Source organism: Suricata suricatta, chromosome 2 (genome assembly GCF_006229205.1).
Source record: "Suricata suricatta isolate VVHF042 chromosome 2, meerkat_22Aug2017_6uvM2_HiC, whole genome shotgun sequence".
Lineage (NCBI taxonomy): Eukaryota > Metazoa > Chordata > Mammalia > Carnivora > Herpestidae > Suricata > Suricata suricatta.
This window is the reverse complement of record NC_043701.1, coordinates 146,702,812-146,719,790: the sequence shown is the minus strand read 5'-3', so window position 1 is coordinate 146,719,790 and position 16,979 is coordinate 146,702,812.

Below are 16,979 nucleotides of genomic sequence, written 5' to 3'. Positions count from 1 at the left end.
TTGATCTGTGTCCCTCACTCTCCCTCGCTCTTTTCCCCCCTTCCTCTCCCCATGGTCCCCTGCCAGGTCTCTCTTGTTAGACCTATGAACGCAAACATATGGTATCTGTCCTTCTCTGCCTGACTTATTTCGCTTAGTATGACACCCTCAAGGTCCATCTACTTTCCTACAAATGGCCAGATTTCATTCTTCCTCATTGCCATGTAGTACTCCATTGTATATATATACCACATCCTCTTGATCCATTCATCAGTTGATGGACATTTAGGCTCTTTCCATGATTTGGCTATTGTAGAAAGTGCCGCTATGGACATTGGGGTGCATGTGCTCCTATGCATCAGCACTTCTGTATCCCCTGGGTAAATCCCTAGCAGTACTATTGCTGGGTCATAGGGAAGTTCTATCGATAGTTTTTTGAGGAGTCTCCACACTGTTTTTTAGAGCGGCTGCACCAGTTTACATTGCCACCAACAGTGTAGGAGGGTGCCCATCTCTCCACACCCTCGCCAGCATCTATAGCATATATATATATGATTTGTTCATTTTAACGACTCTGACTGGTGTGAGGTGGTATCTCAGTGTGGTTTTAATTTGAATTTACCTGATGATGAGTGATGCTGAGCATCGTTTCATGTGCCTGTTGGCCATCTGGATGTCCTCTATGGAGAAGTGTCAAGAAACATTTTTAAAAGGCCACCTTTTTCAGTGGGCACAGCCTTGACTGTGAACCACATACCAGTATAGAAAAGGGGGTTCTGCTTTGAGAAAATCAATCTCACGGACACCCTTGAAGCATTTTGCCGTGCTTTAGACATGCACACATGCAGACAGAGAAGACCATAGCCACACAGGCGCTGTGTGCCCGAGCATTTTTTCCTTCTCAGTTTTAGCCGGGAACAGATGGCCAGAATACAGTCATCATTTTCCTTTCTCAAAACACAAACCTGGCTTTATAAAGCCTAGTTAATTTAATAACTCTATCAATCAAATCTCAATTTCTTATGAATGACATGAATAATGAAGTGGTAAGAGTCACTTACATGTATGGTCTGAGTCGCGGGCTTCATTAGAGCCATTTACTACATTTTTCCATATGAAGGAGAAAGGGAAGTTCAAGGCTGGGAGGCTCCATACATCTGATATGTACTCATATTTCAGAATATTGGATCTTAAATATTACCAAGGAAACTAAGCTGTGTAGAAGTTAAAGACTATCATCCAGGGGCCAAAGCCTGATCTCGGAGCCCAGGTAATTTGAAGACCCACCTGGTTGTCACATTCTTGAGGACAGTTTTGTAAAGGCACTGAGCACAATGGATGGCAGCAGTAGACAATACACAAGGCTCTGCTGGCATTTGTGACATTGCCCTGAGTGTTAACACCCATCAGAACCTTGGCTGGGGGCCTGTCAGCTACTGGGTGAGAGAGGGCATCTCCTTCCCCTTCTTGTGTTTCCGAGGTCACTTTCATTAGTGAGTGCTAATTAGGAAGGTGTGGCATCCTCAGGGCTAACTGCAAGAACCCCAAGAGTCAGCCTGAGGACAGATAGTGGAGAAAGAAAAGCAACATTAGAAACCGGGGTCTGTGATGTGTCAGCACCATGAGAGTGATAGATCGAGGGTCATGCTTGTGTGTATTTATGTTGTTTATCTTTTTCTCCCAAGTTTCAGACCAGGATAAGTGCGTGCAGATTGCCAATATGAGTCTTGCACACCTGGCCCAGTCTCAGCCTCTCACTTGGATTCAGCGGCCGTCGGGCTCAGAAAATGCACTATTTGTACCCGCACCCGGGCTGGGAGCCACTGCAGGGGGCCTGCGGCGCATGGCTCTGGATAACTTCACCACGAAACCCAGCAAGGAGACTGAGGCACAGAGAATCCGAGGCAGGTGGGTATGACATGTCTGTTCTCTGAGCCCATGCCACTCTTGTACTTGGCCCTCCAGGGCAGTCTGTCCCTGAAGAAGTTATTTAAAGGATGTCAGATATCTGAGAGAAGTCTATGCTCATTAACTACCGACCAATTCCGCAGAGATTTCCTGAAGGCTGGCTATGGGCAAAGTCTCTATCTAAAGTCTACAGGGCGGACACCCCCACCCTTTGTGTGGCTGTATGTTGTTCGGATGGAAAAAGAACCAGGTGATGCTACAAAATTGAAGAGGATGAAATAAACAAGTTGTCTTTAGCTTGTTTGGTCTTATCATGAGCCCAGTACTGTTCTAAGCACTTGCACACATCAATTGATTTTACTCTCACCACCCTGTGAAGAAATTTCTATTGTTCTCCCAGTTGTACAGGGGGAAAAGGGAGGGTTTGGGATTTGAGCCTACCTGGCCCTGCAGTCCACACTCCTAACCTTCATACTATGCTGCTCTCTCTACTGATGCATTTCTTGTCATTTACTTTGTAAGTGAAAATAATGAGCTTCTGAATACAACTTTACATTATAACACATGGATCTGTAAATGTAGAAATAGCCTAGAAGTTGGATGACACTTATATTGCAAGTTATATAAATAGCTTGGATTCACAGGCAGCACATGACCAATGGAGATGTGCTGGAGGAGCTGTTTTCTAGAATAACTATACATTTGCTTCAGCAAGAGGGTATGGATAATTCATCTGAACTGCGATGTATGTATGTATGTACCTATCTGTCTATAATTCTGCTGATGCAACTATGCATCATGGTGCACCACAAGCAAAATCAGCAATGACAGAGCACGATTTAGTGTAACAACCTACTGTAAAGTACAGCGGCTTAAAACATCAACGATTTTGTCATTCTATTTCACAGTTTTCCAAGATGAAATTCAGGCAGGCCTCAGTGAGGTGATTCTTCTGCTTCGTGTAGCATTGGTTAGGGTCACTTGACGGTACTCAGCAGGGCTGGTCTGGAGACTCCAAGATCACTTTACTTACACGTGTGGCCCCTTGGTAGGGATGGCTGGGATGGTGAGCTCTGTTGGGCACCTTTTCCTCCCTATGTGATCTGAGGCCCTCGGCACCTGGTGCCTCCAGCCAGGTAGTTGGGCTTTTCCAGGGCTCCAACGGCTCAAGGTGAGGCCGCCAGTCTTCTTAAAGGCTGGAGAGGAGCTGACACAGTGTCACTTCTGAAATACTCAAAGCAGTCACGGGTCAGCACAGATTCAAGGGTAGCAGAAACAGACCTACCTCTTGATGCAGGAGTGTGAAAGAATTTGTGGCCATTTTTACTCTGGCATTCAAATTAATAGTACTTTATAGCATTTTAAAAAGCAGGAGAAGCTATGACTGACTCAACGCCTCCTTGAGAATGTGTTGATTACAAAGGATCCTTCTTGAGGATGCCAGGCTTCCTGGGATCTGCCCACGGGCTCACACAGTAGGCTTCACAGCACCACTGGGCTGCCAGCCCACTCTGTGGAAACCTGGGTTAGAGTCTTCAGCAAACCCTGCTGCTTCTTTAATTTTAGTTCACAAATGCCAAACTTTCAGAACCCTTAGTAATCCACTTCTGAGGTTACTCGCAACCCTTACATGAAAAGGGAAACGGGGTCTTGGCCATTTGGAAGGTCCCAGAAGTGCAGCTTGAGATACTGAATGCAGTGGTTTTGTGGGGATGGTGCCAGGAAGTAAGGGTGAGCAGGGTGAGACAGGAAGGGGAAATCAAACCAAAGAGGACATTACCATTGGCGGAGCTGGCATGGACAGCCAGGGCTGTTTTCCAATGAGAAGTGCAGAGTCCTCCCAGAATTGTCTGTCTGAAGGACAGGCGGGCGGACACTTGTGTACAGGCTCCTCCCCCCTCTGCTGGAACACTGTCCTCGGGAGGCATGAACTCCCCCTTCTGTTTAGGCGGGGTGGGGATAGTGGGGACAGAGGGCACCCGAGATGTGAAATAAGCTCTAGGGCAGAAGGAAGAGGACACTGGACAGTGTCAGCACTAGCTGAGCCTGAGCTCCCGTGGAAGTGCTCACCACTGCTGTGGCCAGAGCCTGACGTGGGCCGACGTCCACCTGGCTCTGTCAGTCTCTCTGGCATGAATGAGCTGTTCAGCACTTCTATTGTGGCTTGGGCAGAGATGACTCTACTGGGGACCCCTTTAGACAGGGTTTTGGGGCCTGCTCGGTGTCTTGATGCCCTGCTCAGCCATCTATTGCTGTATGATTGTGAGCAAGTTCTTTAATGAGTGCCTCAGCCTCCTCATCTGTCCATGGTGATAACACATTTACCCCCAGGGGGGCTGTGGGAATGAAACCATGTTAGGAAACACTGAACATGGGTCTGTGGCCAGTGTCCTAATGTGGGTCCCTTCTGCTAGGAACCTGCTAGGAACACCTCCTAGAGGGACAGAGTGGGCTAAACATGGATGGTTGTTTCCAAATGAGGGGGTTGCTGCATGGGGCATGTGACACCAGGGCATGAGAGCTGGTAGGTTTGGGCACGTGAGAGGGAGGGAAGGGTACCATGAGTAAAGGCCCAAGTTCGTCAGCTAGAAAAGTGGCTGAGGATGCAGCACGATGAGCAGGACAGACACGGTCCCCGCCACGTGGCACCCGCAGACGTGGTGAGCACAGGGGCCTGTGCGGGCAGGAACAGGCTGTGCTGTTGGCCTGGAGCCCGGAGCTTGTGGCTTGGTGGCTGGGGCTGGGACAGGAAGAGAGAGACTGCAGCAGGCATTCACACTGTCAAGACCGGACCCCCACCCCCAGCGCGGTTCCGGAGTTGTTCGCTTAGCACCCCTTAGAACGGAGAGGTTGGTGGAGCATCAACCCTGACATACCATTGCCTCATCTTCCTCCCCCAAGAATCGGGCTCCGAGTTTCACATCACCTCTCCTGTGACAACTTTCCTGACTGTCCCTTCAAAGGGCTGGCTCCTCGATGTCCCTGGCTCCCTTTAGAGCAGGCACCCGTGCCCTGGTACCCTGACAACCACATGTTTCTGCCTGTCTGCTTGTTAAACAGTGAGGGAACTTCCAGAGAGTGGTAGTGTGTCTGCTTTTCCCTCTGCTCAGTGGCCAGCGTGTGGAGGCTTTCAGTAAATGGTCTTTTTTTTTTTTTTAAGGTTTGCAGAAAAATTCACATGACATACAACTCACCATCTGAACCATTTTAAAGAAAATTTTTTATTGTGCATTTTATTTTTGAGAGAGACAGAGCATGAGCCGGGGAGGGGCAGGACTCCTGGGAGTGTCCTTCCTCTAAACCCAGGAGTGCTGTGCAGGGCCTCTCCCTGGGCACTCTGGTGGGCTCCGTGTGGTGCGAAAGGCACCTGCTCCTCATTCTGCCATGGGCTGGGGACTCCAGAAGGTGGAGCCTGCCTCCCATCCACCTTTGCCTTCCATGTCTTGTCGGCTCAGGGCCTGATCCCTGGTGGGTGCCCAGTCCACTAGGATTGAACCTGCTGAAACAGTAGAAACAGAAGCCAAGTCAGATTAGGCCTCATTCCTAATCTCTGAAGAATGGCTCTAGGTTTGCCCCTCATCCTTGTACCTACCTCTTCACCCCCTTCGCTCTTGTCCTTCCCTTTCTAGCTCTGGTGCGTCTGAACAGAGCATCACTGATCCAAGGGAACAGCAAAAGGCTCCGCGGGAAGCTGCCTGTGCCCACATCCCGGCCTTAGTCTGGCTGCCTAATGCAGGGGGGCAGCTGTGAGCTCACTGAGGGTGGGGAGAGTCTGGAGGACAAAGGGCCAAATCTGTTCAGATGGTTGGCTTTCCTTTCTTCCAGTGAGGCCCGTGCTGGCTTCTTCCAGGGCTCTGAGCCCCCGTGGCTGTGTATCTGCTCTTCCTCCTTCCTCTCTACTTTGCTCATCCTTCAGTGTAGCTTATCTTGTGCACCGCTGACCCTGGGAGTGGGGCAGTGTCACCCCTGAATTCATTATTCTCCTAGGGTGTAGACTATTCTTTGTTCACTAGAATGCTGGCTCAGCAAAGGCCAGTTGAATGCCTGCCTAAAAGGTTCTTGGTTTGGGGGCGAGGGGTAGCCAGCCCAAAGCCTGCAAGGGTCAGCAGGTGAGTTACTGCGTGGAGCCCTCGGGGCCCATCACAGTGGGGGAGCTGGAGGAGGCACCAGCCAGACTAAACACCAAAGCAAACAATAAAAAATCAGGACCCACTAAAAGCATTGGGGCTTCATACTCATTACCCTGTTTTGGAGCCAAACACATATTATTATTTCACAAGTGTGGAAGTAAATACACTATTCCTATTTTATGGTTAAAAAAATGGAGGTTTGGAAGGGCTGCATATCCAACAAAAAGGAGAGATAGCAGGAGGCTTATAAGAGGCCCAGGTGACTCTAGGGTCTCATCTGAGACAGAATGACCCCAGAGCGATTCTTTCCAGTACATTCCTGACAGCCATGTCAGCCCGTGATGGGGTGTCTGTGGGTCTGCTGGCTGGTCAGGCCTTCCTCCAGGCCACCAACTATACTCAGAAGTGCCAGAAAATTGCCTCTTCGAGTCATCTTTTCTCATCTTGTGGCCTTTCCCTGCAGCCCCTGCACTGGTCGGGAGCGGCTGGAGACCATCTGTTTGATCCAGAAGCAGATGGCTTGTGACCCTCTCTCCGGGCCGCCTGTTCCGAGCGTGCACAGGGGTAAGGGCCGGGGTGTGGGCCACGTTTGGGGAAAAAGGAAACCCTACATGTAAGGCTTGCTTTTTACAGCTTTTGCCACCACTTCATGTTGCCTTTGCAGTCATACTCACAATCTTTGTGATTTATCAATTAATGTCAAAACTACTTATGGTCAGGAAGAGCCCTTGCATCCCACGTTGGCTTGGGCCGGGGGCATGTGGGTCTGACGTGTGTCAGCGCTGGCGAAGGTTCTCAGCGCTCTGGTCCCGCACAAAGAAGACGTGCTGTGGAGTGGTGTGGCCAGAAATGCACTGTCCATTTCAGCTACAACTCTTCACCGACCCCGAATATCAGCAGACAGCATAGACAGGGTAGGCACATTCTCCCATTGTATGTCCTCTGGGAAGACCCTAGGGAAGGTAAGACAGAATGATTCCAGAACTAGAGAAAATATTTAGGCTTGACAAGCCTTAAGCCTGGGGAATACGGCTGAGCAGCTCTTTGTTTTGTTTGTTTTTGTTTTTTGAGAGAAAGAGAATCTGTTTTTTAAATATAGTTTATTGTCGAATTGATTTCCATACAACACTCAGTGCTTGTCCCAACAAGTGCCCTCCTCGGTGCCCATCGCCCATCTTAGCAATGCTATTGCTGGGTCATAGCGTGGTTCTACCGTTCATTTTTTTGAGGAATCTCCACACTGTTTTCCAGAGTGACTGCACCAGTTTGCATTCCCACCAACAGTGTAAGAGGGTGCCCATTGAGAAAGAGAGACTCTTTTTTAATTTTAATTTAATTTAATTTAATTATTTTTTTATAATGGTTTATTGTCAGATTGGATTCCATGTAACACCCAGTGCTTCTCTCCACAAGTGCCCCCCTCCATGACCATCACCCCCTTCCCTCCCTCCCCCTCCCCCTTCAGTCCATGGTTTGTTTTCAGTATTCAGTAGTCTCTCATGATCTGTGTCCCTCACTCTCCCCAGCTGAGAAAGAGAGACTCTTAAGCAGGCTTCACACCAAGCATGGAGCACAATGTGGGGCTCGATCTCACAACCCTGTGATCATGATCTGAGCTGGAATCAAGAGCCGCCCCTAATTATTAGAGACCCAGGACGGGAAGGCTTTGCTGTCCCATCTCCGTGCTCTAACTTTAGTTTGACTTTTCACTGCCTACAAGCACATCTTTGCTCAAATTCTACCTTGTCCCTAGACCAATGCAGTACGAAACTAGCTTTAGGAAGTTTTATAGAAAACAAGTACCAAGCCCCCCAGCCCTACTCTTGTCTCTGGTCAAGAACCAGCACTGACCCAGTGAGGCTTTATGAAGCAAGCGTGTTGACCCAGTGATGGTAATCAGAAGTGTTCAGCGATCCGTTCCCAGTATTGTGTGTGTTTGTACACGTGTGTGTAAAACACAGTTCGCCCCTTTTATATTAGGTCTCAGATAATTTGAGGGAAAACCACAACGTGAGGCTTTGTTTCCACCTCTAGAACCACAAAGTAACAGGAGAAAGAACTTTGTAGCTGAGCCGGATGGAGAAATCGTGCATGTGACGCTGCACCGGGATCCCCATCGTGGTTTTGGTAAGAGGGCTTCTGGTAGGGGAGACCTGGTCTCCCCCTCTGGGCAGAAGGGAGGCCTGTGCCGCTTTCCCTGTTGGCTTTTCTTCTCCCCTTCCTGCCTCTCTTTCAACTTGTCTTTTTCAGTGATCGCTTCTTTTTCTTCCCTTTATGTGTTCCTAACAAGCAATGGAACTTCTGGGTCAAAGTTTCCCTTTTAGGCCTGATAAGATTTTGGGGTTCGTATTGTGAGATTCTAAGTACAAGATAGAGAGACTTTTTATCCTAATACCGTGTAAGAGCTTTTCTGTAGTCTATTTAGATTCTTAGGGATGGGCAGGTTTAGTCAATCTCTTTCACATCTAAAGTTTATTACCCTTAAAGGCCCTTAAAAACCACACAAGAAACAAGACACTGAGACAAGATACTTTATTTAAAATTGTTCTCGTTCTGGATAAGATAATGCCATTTGAGGCAATGTGGATCAACCTAGAGGGAAGTTATGCTACGTGAAAAAAGTCAGACAGAGAAAGACAAATACCATACGATTTCCCTTAATATGTGGGATCTAAAAAATAAAATAAAATAAATAAACAAAAAGCAGAATCAGAGCCTCTGGTGCTTCCAGAGGGGAGGGAGGTGGGGGAGTTGGGCAAAATGAGTGAAGAGATACAGGTTTCCAGTTTGGGAATGAGTAAGTCAGGGGAATGAGAGGCACAGCATAAGGAATATAGTCAACAATACTGTAATGGTGATGTTTGGGGACAGCTCACAGCTACAATTGTGGTGAGCACAGCATAACATATGAACTTGTTGAATCACTACGTTGTACACCTGAAACTACTGTAACATTGTGTATCAAGTATACCCAAATTAACAAAAATCTTTTTCTGATTTCTGATTATCTGGGGCAAAATGCAGTGCCCATTGTTGAGCTGTGTTCTCAGCATTAGCTGTGCTTCCTAATGGGGGAAGTCAACTTTTATTCATGTGTCTGGCAGGGTTGAAAGAGCTGTTCGAGAATCAGAGGATGTAGGTACAAATATCAGCAGTGCCACTCGGTAGCTGTGTGATCTCAAGCAAATAACTTAACCTCTCTGGGCAGCAACATCATTACATATCATCTTATTAAATACCATTGGGTTATAGGTTTTGTCATTAACGAGGGAGAAGATGTTGGCAAAGTTGTCCCTGGCATCTTCATATCTTCTATTATACCTGGAGGACCAGCTGAAAAAGTTAAAAAGATCAAACCAGGTACGTCTTTTTAAATGTCCAGACAGTGCCGTAAGGAATGGCTCCTTCTCCCCAAGATGGTATTATTCAGATGCTTTATTTTTCCAGGAGGGCAGATTCTAGCCTTGAATCACATCAGTCTGGAGGGCTTCACATTCGACATGGCTGTTAGAATGATTCACAACGCTTCTGACAACATAGAATTAACCATTGCTCAGTCAAAAGGTGTGTCTTCACCTGCTTTCAGAAGCTGGAGGAGCTCCCCTATTTGCAGGAGTTCGCTATCACCACAAGGTACCAGATTTTTAAGATTACAAAGGTTTGGTGGTGCTTTTCTCATGCTGGTGGCTTGCAAGGAGACAGTGTGTGGCCAAAATCACTAAGTTCTGCAGTTTCATGGGCAGAATGGGCTCTACTATTGCACGTTCTGCCCGACGGGAGTGGCCTACTCCATCCAGTTCCTTATCAGATGTGGCCGATACAGCCATTGTGTGCTTCTCTGCTACCTCTTGCGGGATGGGACAGGGAGGACACTGTTTTTGTCACTCAAGTCCTTATAGAAAGTGGCTCCTCCAGGGTTTCCACATAGCTGGGGCTTGGATGTGGCAATGAGCCGGGGAGGAGACTGGAGAGCTGTTCTTGAAGGTGAGCTTGTGTAGTGAGCACGCTGGTCCTACCTGGTTAAGACTTGGCATGCTGGAGATCAACCTAAAGGGTAAAGTTCTTTTAAGAGACACTTTTATTTATCTTTTAGGTAAGTATGAGAGAAGAACAACTGCCCACATCAAAGAATAATAATATATGTTTTTTAGAGCAGGTTTGGGGAGAGGAGTGGAAGAAAGGGAGGATGTTAACATTCCCTTCCCTCCCCGTTACCTGGAATCACGACTGCGTTTTGGCTGAATGGTGCTGTGACTGAACTGCAGGCTGCCTGTGAATCCGAGCTCTGGGATTTCTTTCTCACACTTCCCGTTCTCTGGACAATTTCCTCTTATGTAAGAACCACTTCACATCACACCAGCTAACATGTTTTTGGTCCTAAACGTGGGCACCCCATTTGCCTCACCCTGTGAAAGGCATGCATGTTCTCTCAGTCTTGCACACGTTCACACCGTGGCCATGTGGCTTTCCCAGGAGTTGCAGCTGCCCCTGGACAGAAGCCACAGGGGATGGGAGGGGGCGGCACAGCTGGAGTCTCAGCCCCGTACCTTCCACCCTGTGTTTGGAGCTGACCCCAGGGCTCGGCCCCAGTACTCGCGAGACACCAGCCCCAGTTCACAGTCTCTGCTGGATTTCCCAACACTGTCCCTGTTCCTCACGTCACATGTTAGCCTTCCTTGCATTCCCCTCGACATTTTGCACAGGACTAGGACAGAAAAGGGGAATCAGACCATCCTTTATTGGTCAGGAAACAAAGCAGCTGAGCCGGGATCAGTTCAGTGTTGTTCAAGGCTGGCTATTGGGATGGGAGGGGTCAGCAGTCGGCACCCAAAGTCTGCGAGGCTCAAACCAGTTTCACACTTGAATTTTGGACAATGGCTTTCCCCTAATGCCTGTGAATTATGTGTCTTTCCACCTTTAGGGCCCCAGTGACCTGTTGGTAAGTCTGCCTCACACAGCAGCAGAGGTTTGATTGCTGTGCATTTTTTAAAGTGTTCTTTTCTTTCTTTCTTTCCTTCTTTCTTTCCTTCCTTCCTTCTTTCTTTCTTTCTTTCTTTCTTTCTTTCTTTCTTTCTTTCTTTCTTTCTTTCTTTCTATTTTTTTGTTTCAGACAGAGCGAGAAAGCGCATATGAGATGGGGGGATGCAGAGAAAGAGGGAAAGACAGAGAGAGGCAGGCAATCTCAAGCAGGCTTCATGCTGTCAGCACGGAGGCTGACATAGGACCTCATCCCACAAACCTGGAGATCATGGCCTGAGCCAAAGTCAACCACTGAGCCATCCGGCACCCTTGACTGCCGTGCATTTCTATGTGGTTAGGCTGCTGTTGGGGCAGGCACTCTGGACTGGGGGTCAAGGACAAAACAGATAACATTCCTATCATGGGCAGCCATCACTTTCTACAATAGATTGAGTTTTAATTCTCACAGAAGGTCTCCTGGCTTCTACTTCCATTAGGCAGGCTCACGTTGTACAGCTTGACTTTTTAATTCAATCATAAATCCTGTCCTCATCTCACATGGAGGGTGTGGAAGAAAATGAGCAGATGCTTACAACATTGCCAGAAGGACAATGACAGGAGAATCTGTGAATGGAATGGCTAGGAATAAGGCATTATAGAACAATGGCCTCACCATTCCCCACTGAATACCTTTACGCTCGAATAACTTCCAATCTAATTTATTAAATTATAGTTCATTCAATGTGTGAGTTTGGGTACTTCCCTGAGTGCTATGAGTCTGTAACAAAAGTAAACCTACTTGTGTGTTTATATATCCAGATCTAAAAAGATTCAGACCAGTATGCCTTCCGCCCACATGTATTTGTTAAGCAGATAATATTAACATATTAATAGTAAACACACTGGGGTGCCTGGGTGGCTCAGTTAGTTAAGTGTCAGATTCTTGATTTGGGCTCAGCTCATGATCTCACAGTCATGGGATCGAGCCCTGTGTCAGGCTCTATGCTGAGAGTGTGGAGCCTGCCTGGGATTCTTGCTCTCTTCTCTCTGCCCCTCCCCTGCACGCACTTGCTCTTTCTCTCTGAATAAACATTTAAAAAATAGTAAATACATTTTATTGAGGCTCTACCATGTACTAAACTAATTTCTCTTCATCTCTCTCTCTGTCCATATATAAGATCTCTCTACATATATAATTTCTAACCCCTAGCAACTCCAAATAGTAGTTGATACTATCTGTATTTTAACTAGTAAGGAAAGTGAGGTCCAGAAATGTTAAGTACCTTGCCCAAGGCTTTACCTCTTGATTCCTGATCTCATGTTCTTTCCCTGTTTTGTACCAGGTCAAGGGCCAGACAAGGGGTAGATAGGAATCAGTGGCCTAGCCTTCACCCGCAGGGTGTCCGCCATCTTGTTATTACCAAATCCTCCTTAAAAGACCTAACAAATTGGTCTTTGGATCGCATGTTGATTATAGGTATGCTCAGTGGGATCTCCGGAAGAGGCTGAGTTTAGGAGCACCACCCCATGCTGGCTGTGGGACCCTGGGTTTCCTCTCTCATATTTGAACTGGGATAACACTTTCCTGATGGACATGTCGAAAATTAAAAAAAAAAAAGTGTGTGTGTGTGTGTGTGTGTGTGTGTGCTTGTGTGTGTGATTTTGTATTGCCCATCACACGGCAATAAATTAATAAGGTGGAGCTGGCATTATTAACTCTCCAGTTGCTCCTATATTTTCATAGTTGGGTCACAAACCTCGCTTAGGTTTTTAAATCAAGCCCAGAATCTTCCCTCCCTCTATTCTAAATGCATCATCCTTTCCGAGGTGCTAAACTCACATCATTCCCAGTGGCTATAAAAAGTCTGTGTCATTGGAGGAAAACGCTAGACCCCATGTAGCGTGATGCCACTGAGATGCCAGCCTTTCCAAACTGTTGACTTCTTGGCTTGTTTTTATAGGTATTTGTGGAAATACCCCATTTGAGGAAAAGAATAGCCCAGCCAATTCTGGGGTCTTCTCTACAGACAGCCCAAGCAACGGCCACCAAGAAAGTTTTGCATCACACGCACAGGACCAGGAAAAAAATACTGAAGATCTAGAAATTGCTCAGACTCAGAGCTTACTGCCATTAATGGTAATCATTCCCTTAGTTCATGCTCTAGAATTTGGAGGAAAGAGAACAGGGTGGACCCGGCTTCAAATTCCCACTTTTCTCTCTTTTTGCCATGTCAGCTAGATAGAATTTACTTAATCCTTCTACCCTCAGCTTTCTCAGCTGAAAAATGGAAATAAATACCTGTCCTGCATGATTACTGAGAAGAACATAATGGGAAAAAGTCAAAGTCATGCCTGGGACGTGCCTGGACTGTAGGACTCAGTGTTTGAAACTTCAGCGTCCTCAGTCACTGATTATAATTGTTACTGGTAATAACATTGGCTGCTACCAAGAGCCATGTGTGGGCAATCAGGCATCCCATACATTCTTGGCCTCTGGTTGGCTGTTGAGATCCAATGGCTTTGCTCTTAGCAATGCCAGGCAGGAAAAAGACAAGCCAGCTTTGAGATACAGAGGGCTATGTGCTTCAGTCCCAGGGCCACCACCCTGAGCTGTGTCTCTTTGGACACTTGGTAGGAAGGTCTCCTTTTGTCCTCCAGAACTTTCTCCCTTCTGCTCTGGGCCCCATGAAGCTGATGTTCACAGACTGTGTTAGCTTTCTGTGTACTAGTTGGCTCGGCCTAGGAGAGGTCCTGTGTCTAGAATAATATCTCTGCTTTCCTTTACTCTCATAACACTTATGACACTGTTTATTGTGTGGGCTTCTCACCAGAAGCAATTCTGGTAGTAACTGAGTGGAGTTAGCACCAGATCCCACAGGATTTGTGGGACTGGACTTAGTCCCACAAGACTGCCTTTATCTGAGAAGCCAATTACAAGTAATAGATCCCTGGGTTACCCACACTTCTGTCCAATGTTGGCTACAAATTGGAGATTCCTGTGTCGCCTCCTTAGGTTTGGTAATTTTCTGGAGCAGTTTATGTAACCCAGGAAAACAGTTTTCTTGGTATTACCAATTTATTACAGAGGATGTTTTAAAGGGTACAGTGAAAAGCCAGTGAAGAGATGCATAGGGCAAGGGCTGGAAGAGTCCTGAAAGAGGGCCTTCTGTTTTCGTGGGGTTGAGGTATGCCATCCTTCTAGCACATACTTGTGTTCACCAACCCAGAAGCTCTGTGAACCCCATGCTTTTGGTATTTTTTGGGAGACTTTATCACATAGGCATCATGGATCATCAACTCAATCTCCAGCTCCTCTCACCTCCCTGGTGGATGGGGTGTTGGATGAGGTGGAAAGTTCCAAGCTTCTGATCATGGCTTGATCTTTCTGGTACCTAGCCCCCATCCTGAAGCTACCCAGAAACCCAACAAGAACTGCCTCTTTAGAACAGAAGACCATTACTCAAGACATTCCAAGGGATTTGAGAGCTCTGTGTCAGGAACTGGGGTCAGAGATCAAAAATTAGTATAAAAGATTCTCCTAGTCTCTTAAGACTTAGGAAATTACAAGAGGATAAGGAGTTATGTGCCAGGAAGAGAGGAGAGACCCATATATGTATATGCTACTATTTCATACCCTACTAGGAGCCAGTAGTTGGGGGTGGGTGAGGGTAATACTGTCACTCTTGCCTGTGCTCAGGTTGGCTATGTCCCTCTCCTGAAAGCACAGCTCCTATGGCGTGCTCTTCTCCATAGAACTACTCTGTAAGTAGATTCCATCCATCATTCCCTCCTCTTGCTCCTCAGGCTCAGAGAAGGTAAAAGCACCTACTGTTTCTAGCCCCAGAGCTCTTAGCCCTTCTTGCTGGTTTCTTTAAATGCCAACATCTCAGAAAGCAGGCCTTGCATGGGCTCTCCTCCATGGCCTAGGTGGAGTCTATACACCTTTGCTTTCCTGCTGGGACTCTGGTTCAAACAGGCACGTTATCCCACCTGTCTCCATCTCATTTTTATCCTTAATTAGAAGAGTAATGTCTGTCCACAGAGCTGTGGAGACCAAAGTGTCTGGGATCTGCGCCACAGTAGGGCTCCAAGAATATTAGTTCCTTCCTAATCAGTCAGCTGGGCAGTGCAGCTGGGCAGTGCACCCCATGAAGACCAGGGAGAAGGGGTCGGTAAGGGAATAATCCTAATGGCAGACATTTATGGAGTGATTAACCATGTGTCAGGCAGGATCCTGAGCACTGATAGGTTTTATATCACATAAGCTTCATTACAAGCTTATGAGATAATTATTATAATCAACCCTCTTGATAGGTGGGGCACCTGAGGCACAAGAGGAAGGGACTGTGCCCAAGGTCTCTCAGGGAATAAGTGGTAGAGCTGGATTTGAATCCAAGAAGTGGGACTGCGGAGCAGAAGCCTTCGCCCCAGGGCTGTACTTCAGACAGCCCTCCTTGGCAGGAAGCTGGGCCAAGAGGGATTATGATTGGGGCCTCTGAGGCTGCCAACCTGTGAGCTGATTTTTGGTGAGCAGTGGGAGGGACCAATGGCATTCCAAGGCCACAGTGGACCATGGCTCAGGCTATAGAACCTGTAGAAGATAGACTTTTCTGGGCCACAAGGCCAGTTTTGTGGGCAGGTAGCTTCCAGTGGCATAGTGGGGTTTACACTCTTCCTTTGGCCTTCACCCTTCGAAGCTGCTTTACTCTTTGGACTTTAAAGTTTGGATAAAACATTCTTGCCAGACTCTGTGGTGTGGCGTGTCTCTGGAACAATTGGAGTTTTGTCTGTTTTATGCCAATCTCTTTGGGACCTCCTCTGTTGGATGGATAATTTTCTAGCTTACTTCGGCCTGTTTATTTTCCTGTGGTATTAATGATATTTTAATATGGGGTGCCAGAAGCAGCTAAACCAAGAGGGCAGACACGACAGAAGCCTGCGAGTACCCGTGGCTCCACCTCCACCCATGGGCACAATTCTAAAAGTTTCTCCACGGCTAAACAGTAGTTCGGTAGGGGCAGGTCTGTGTTATCCCTGCTGTCCCCTCCACTTGCACAATGCCTGACACATAATGGGTGCTCAGTTAATGTTGTCACACGACTGGATGAATGAACAAACAAATCACACATGGATATTGCCATAGAATGGAGGTAAATCCCTGGCACATGGTAGATAATTCTTGTCTTCTGACCTTTCCTCAGGCATTCAACCACTGTGAGGTGGAGCCCCAGTGTAGTTGCTCTCGCTAGGGGTGGTTGGAGCTCCTCCTGAGGTTTTCTTCTGTTCAAGAAGCTGCCATATATTGGGTATCCAACATCACTTAGTGGGTGTCACGTGTGAAGCTGCCAGGAAGTGCTGAGCAGGCTTCAGTTCTCAAAATATTTGCATCTTGAATGGAAGCAGGAGGGAGCCTATATTTATTGAGCCCTGCTTTGTGCTGGGTATGATTCAGAGTCAGAGTGAGAAGGGGATCTCTCATTCCAGTTCTGTGGATTGAGAAACCAAGGCTGGAGAGACCAAGGGACTGGCCCAAGGTCATATAGGGAAGATCTGATAAAGCTGGAAATGATCTCTGTTGAGCCTGAAATTCATGCTCCTTTTGGTGTGCGATCCTGGTGAGAGCTAAGAAAATCTGCTCCCATAGGGCAAGCGCCTTCATGCCTTCTTTATTTTTATATGTTTTGTAGGGGCAGGATGCTGGTTCTCCTCATCCTCCACCACCTTCAGAAATCAATGCCAGTGAAATCTACTTTGTGGAACTGGTTAAAGAAGATGGGACACTTGGATTCAGCGTGACTGTAAGAATTATTAGTCAAGCTTGGGAAGTACACAGTTGAAAAGATGTTCATCTGTAGCCTTGGTGGGCATTCCGCTCATTCCAGGGCAATCTCTGATAACGTGCTCCTTGCGTACTAGAAACACATGGGAAGTGGTGAGCCAAGAAAGTCAGTGGGGCCTCCGTTGGGGTGGGGCTAGGAGTTCAGAGACAAACCAGGAGATGCA